Raw genomic sequence first — 5,706 nt, 5'->3', positions numbered from 1 at the left:
TGTTTCTCTCATCTGTTTTCCGTTTTTGCTCTCATCTTGTTGCCTTTGGTACGCGTTCACCCACCCCCCTCACACTCCCCCTCCCCCCACAACTCTCCACCTTCCCTCCTCATCTCTACCCCAACCCCCACCTCACCCCCCACCCCCACCTCACCCCCCCTCCCCCCTCATCTCTCCTCCTTCCCTCCTCATCTCTCCCCCTCCCCCTCATCTCTCACCCTCAACTCTCCCCTCCGCCCACCATCTCCTCCCTTTACCCCTCATCTCTCCAACCCTTATCTCTCCCCCTTCCCCCCTCATCTCTCTCCCCTCTTCCTTCCTCACCTCTCCCCCATCCCTCATCATCTCTCCCCTTCCCCCTCATCTCTCCCCTTCCCCCTCATCTCTCCCCCTTCCCCCCTCATCTCTCTCCCCTCCTCTTCCTCATCCCTTCCGTCATCCCCCTCATCTCTCCCTCTCCCCCCATCTCTCCCCCTTCCCCCCTCTTTGCTCCCCCTTATCTCTCCCCCTTCCCCCATCATCTCTCCCCCTTCCCCCTCATCTCTCCCCCTTATCTCTCCCCCTCCCCCCTTATCTCTCCCCCTTTCCCCCTCATCTCTCCCCTTCCCTCCTCATCTCTCCCCCCTCATCTCTCCCCCTCCCCCCTCATCTCTCCCCCTTATCTCTCCCCCTTCCCCCCTCATCTCTCCCCCTTATCTCTCCCCCTCCCCCTCATCTCTCCCCCTTCCCCCCTCATCTCTCCCCCTTCCCTCCTCATCTCTCCCCCTTATCTCTCCCCTTTCCCCCCTCATCTCTCCCCCCTTATCTCTCCCCTTTCCCCCCTCATCTCTCCCCCCTTATCTCTCCCCCTTCCCCCCTCATCTCTCCCTCCTCATCTTTCCCCCTGCATATCTCCCCCCTCATTTCTCCCCCCCCTCATCTCTCCCCCTTCCCCCCTCATCTCTCCCCCTTCCCCCCTCATCTCTCTCCCCTCCTCTTTCCTCATCTCTCCCCCTTCCCTCCTCATCTCCCCCCCCCCTCTTCATCATCTCTCCCCCTTCCCCCCTCATCTCTCCCCTTCCCCCCTCATCCCTCCTCCTTCCCCGTCATCTCCCCCCCCCCTCATCTCTCCCTCTCCCCCCCATCTCTCCCCCTTCCCCCCTCTTTGCTCCCCCTTATCTCTCCCCCTTCCCCCCTCATCTCTCCCCCTTATCTCTCCCCCTCCCCCCTTATCTCTCCCCTTTTCCCCCCTCATCTCTCCCCTTCCCTCCTCATCTCTCCCCCTTATCTCTCCCCCTCCCCCCTCATCTCTCCCCCTTATCTCTCCCCCTTCCCCCCTCATCTCTCCCCCTTATCTCTCCCCCTCCCCCTCCCCCTCATCTCTCCCCCTTCCCCCCTCATCTCTCCCCCTTCCCTCCTCATCTCTCCCCCTTATCTCTCCCCTTTCCCCCTTATCTCTCCCCCCTTATCTCTCCCCCTTCCCCCCTCATCTCTCCCTCCTCATCTTTCCCCCTGCATATCTCCCCCCTCATTTCTCCCCCCCCCCCTCATCTCTCCCCCATGTTTGGTCTGATCTGTATAATTGTATATAAAATGCACTTTTATCTTTTACCCACTTCGGCTCCAGAAGGATTTACAGCACTGCGATACTTTAGTGCCGGTTCACTCTTGTGCGATGCAGGAAGGCTGTGAATATGCAGCGTGTTCCCGCATCGCATCCGCACCCCTGGCAGTTCACACTGCCATATGCGATACGCAGGGGGTGTCAATTAAAAGTTAACGACACCCCCAGTTGCGATCGCATATCGCAGTGCAATCTGACAGTTCGCACAGGATCGGATCGCACAAATGTGAACCACTGTGCGATCCGATCCTGATGCGGCTCAAAAAAAGCCTCATGTGCGAGTTTCCTGCGGATGCGCTGCGAATTCAGCCATACAAAGTGTATGGCTGAACTCGCATCCGCACATCAGATCGCATGTAATGAAGGAGCAGTGCGCTCCGAATTACATGCGATCTCGCAAACCGCACAAGTGTGAACCGGCACTTAACGGACAATTGCGCGGTCGTGAGACGCTGTACCCTAATAAAATTGATGTCCTTTTTTTCCCCACAAATAGAGATTTATTTTGGTGGTATTTGATCACCTCTGCGATTTCTAATTTTTGTGCTATAAACAAAAAAAGAGCGACAATTCTGGAAAAAAAAATATTTTTCACATTCTGTTATATAACATTCCCAAAAAAAAAATTAAAAATCACAATTTTTTAACATTTTAGGCCAATTTGTTTTCTGCTACATATTTTTGGTAAAAAAAATCGCAATAAGCGTATTTTGATTGGTTTGCGCAAAGTTATCGCATCTACAAACTACGGGAAAGATTTATGTCATTTTTATTGTTTTTTTTTTTTTACTATTGATTTTTAGCGGAACTGCGACATTGCGGCGGACAGATCGGACCCCTAACTGACATTTTTGACACTTTTTGGGGGTACCAGTGACATTACTACAATAATCAGTGCACTGTTACTGTAATATTGACACTGGCAGTGAAGGGGGTTAACCCTGTGGGTGATCAAAGGGTTAAATGTGTGGGGGGAGGGGATTGTGTGACACAGACACAGATCGCAGGGTCAGCTATGCTGAATCCTGTGATCTCTCCCTGTCTGTCACTGAGAAGATCCGCCTGCTTTGTTTACATAAGCAGGCGAGTTTTAAAAATAAAGGAAAAGAAAATAAAGGAATAGAATATAAAATAACAGAATACAATGAAACAGAATAGAATAGAAAATAAAATAATAAAATAGAAAAGAAAGGAATAGAATAGAAAAGAATAGAATAAGAAAGAACAAATAAAGCCATCTTCTTCCATAAAAATAGCACATTCACCTCGCCTGGATGATGAAACGCACATGCAGAAGTCTCCCTGGGCGGGCACCGGAGCAGAAGAAGAGCTGACCAGTCAACACCCCACAGCTGGTGTGCCTAACCTATAATATCGAAATAGCTCGTGACTAGTTAACCACTTGCTTACCAGGCACTTATACCCCCTTCCTGCCCAGGCCAATTTTCCGCTTTCAGTGCCAGTGACAATTCACGGTCATGCTACACTGTACCCATATGACATTTTTTGATCATTTTTTTCACATAGAGTTATATTTGGTGGTATTTATTCGCTCTTTTTTTATAGTTTGGTATAACATTTTACAAACAGGTAATTTTTCTCCTCCATTTATGTGCGCTGATGAGGCGGCACTGATGGGCACTGATAAGGTTACACTGATGGGCACTGATAGGTGGCACTGGTGGGCACTGACAAGGTGGCACTGGTGGGCAGTGATAGACTGCACTGATGGGCACTGATAGGTGGCACTTAGGCGGCACTGGTGGGCACTGATGAGGCAGCACTAATGGGCACTGATAGGCGGCACTGAAGGATACTGAGAGGTGGCACTAATGTGCACTGTTGGGCACTGATATATGGAACTGATAGTTACTGGTAGGTTTCACTGAGAGGTACCACTGATAGTTGGAACTGATTGACAGCACTGATGGGCACTGATAGGTGACACTGATAGGTGGCACTTAGGCAGCACTGGTTGGCACTGATCATGAGGCATTGATATGACGGCACTGATGGGCACTAATGGACACTGATAGGCAGCACTGAAGGGCTCTGACAGGTGGCACTAATGTGCACTGTTGGGCACTGATAGACACTGGTAGGTTGGACTGATAGACAGCACTGATAGGCGGAACTGATTGACAGCACTGATTGGCACTGATTAGCAGTTCTGATTGGTGGGGACAGCGTGGGACCGAAGCCGGTCATTGGCTTTATTTTTTTCTCCTCACGCTGTAACTGTGAGGAAAAAATAAAGCAGATGACCGGCTTCTGCTTACATCACATGATCAGCTGTCATTGGCTAGCAGGTGATCACATGGTAAAGGGCCGGGATCGGACTCAGTGATCACAGAGCACGCCGCCTGCGCACCCCCTGAGGTGTGCGGGAAGCATGAGAACGTCCAGGTACGTCCTGCCATCATTATAGGCCCATGCTAATGGCTACAGAACGGGCATGAAGAGGTTAAAAATGGTAATAAAAATATGCATCCAAAATTACATTTATACCTGGACCTGGCTGCGTTTCATTATCCAGGCGAGGTGAATTTGCTATTTTTATGGATGCAACTCTCTTCATATGATGTTTTATTATTGCATATTTGATTTTTGCACAGAATATATTCATTATATTTTTTTTATTTATGTAGTGAAACCTGTTCCTTTCCCCCTTTTGTGTGTCCTGAGGAAGCGGACCAGCGAAACACGTTGACGCACAGGGACTCATTCACTCAATACCATGTAACATTACTACTGCAAGGAATTTCCTGGCTTATGTTGGCTACTTATGCTCATGTTTTTTAACTGACACTTGTTCTCTACGTGTTTTTTTTTGTACTTTGTTTACAAATAAAATGATGGATTATATGAAAACAATGCATTCTAAGGCTCCGTTCACATGTAGGCGTTTTGGGGCGTTTTTGGGGCGTTTTTCTGCTCTAGGATCAGCTCTCAAAACGCCCAACAAGACAAATCCTATTCATTTCAATGGCCCCTGTTCACATCTGAGCGTTTTGACGCTGTATACAAAACGCCCAATGCTCAAAAAAGTACATGAGCTTCTTTTTGGGCAGATTACAGGCGTTTTCCATTGATCTCTATTCAATCTAAAAACGCCTGCACAAAAATCGCGGTAAAAATCGCGGTAAAATCGCGGTAAAAAACGCCGCAAAAATCGCGGTAAAAAACGCGCGAAAAACGCTACGCTCAGGTGTGAATGTAGCCTAAAAGTCCGGCCAAATGTTTTTCCTTTTGTCTTATACCTTTACATGTTACTAGGCATGCATGGTTTTAATATGAGAAAAATAGATCTAATGACAGGTCCACTTTAAGGGAGCGTTGATGGTGGCACTTTGTTAGCATTTTGACCCAGGTTCCTTCTTTATGTAAACTAGAAACCAGCTAAGAAAGAGTTAAAAGACCGAGACTGAAATCCAATCCGCTCACCTCATCATCATAATGGTCCTCACTTGGGACTGTCCATAGAGTGATGCCTGCCCCTCCCCCTACATATAAATATCTACTCTTAATGGAGGTGGACATCAATAGAAGGGGCATTTTGCAGGGTGTGTCCGTCCATCTCTGCTTCGTTATGTGGTTGGAGTGCATTATCCACAGGAAGCCCATTGATCTTTTAATTAGTTCGTTCAGCAGTTAGGCAACTCCACCGCACATTACGGGAAGGTCCCAGGGCACCCAGCGCAGCCATTAGTTAGAGGAGGAACTTTCCAGGCTGAAATCAGCACTGGGCTGGAAATTACTGGGCATCAGAAATGCGACCGCTACGCTGGTAAAATGAGGATGATGGTTTAACCTGAAAAGCTCATCAAAAAACCCACAAAACTTTCATGGAAATTTATTCCTCCATAGCCACAAAGGATTTAAATCCACTTTGTGTGCACCAAAATGCCTTTGCAAACCAGGGTTGTTGCAAGGGTTTTTGTATACTTAGGCGAATGTGCATTTTGCTGCCCAACAACCCCCCCCCTCCAGTTTAACCGGCGCCAACCCACCTACAGCATTATCCAACCACACCCACCATTGTGACAGGAATGCAATGTGACATGAGAGGGGTATCTGGGCAGTGTGACAGCAGGGGAGCAGTC

This window comes from Pelophylax lessonae, assembly GCF_965119305.1.
Source record: "Pelophylax lessonae genome assembly, chromosome: 2".
In the NCBI taxonomy this organism is placed as follows: domain Eukaryota; kingdom Metazoa; phylum Chordata; class Amphibia; order Anura; family Ranidae; genus Pelophylax; species Pelophylax lessonae.
The sequence above is the reverse complement of the archived record's forward strand: the minus strand, read 5'-3'. Positions refer to the sequence as shown.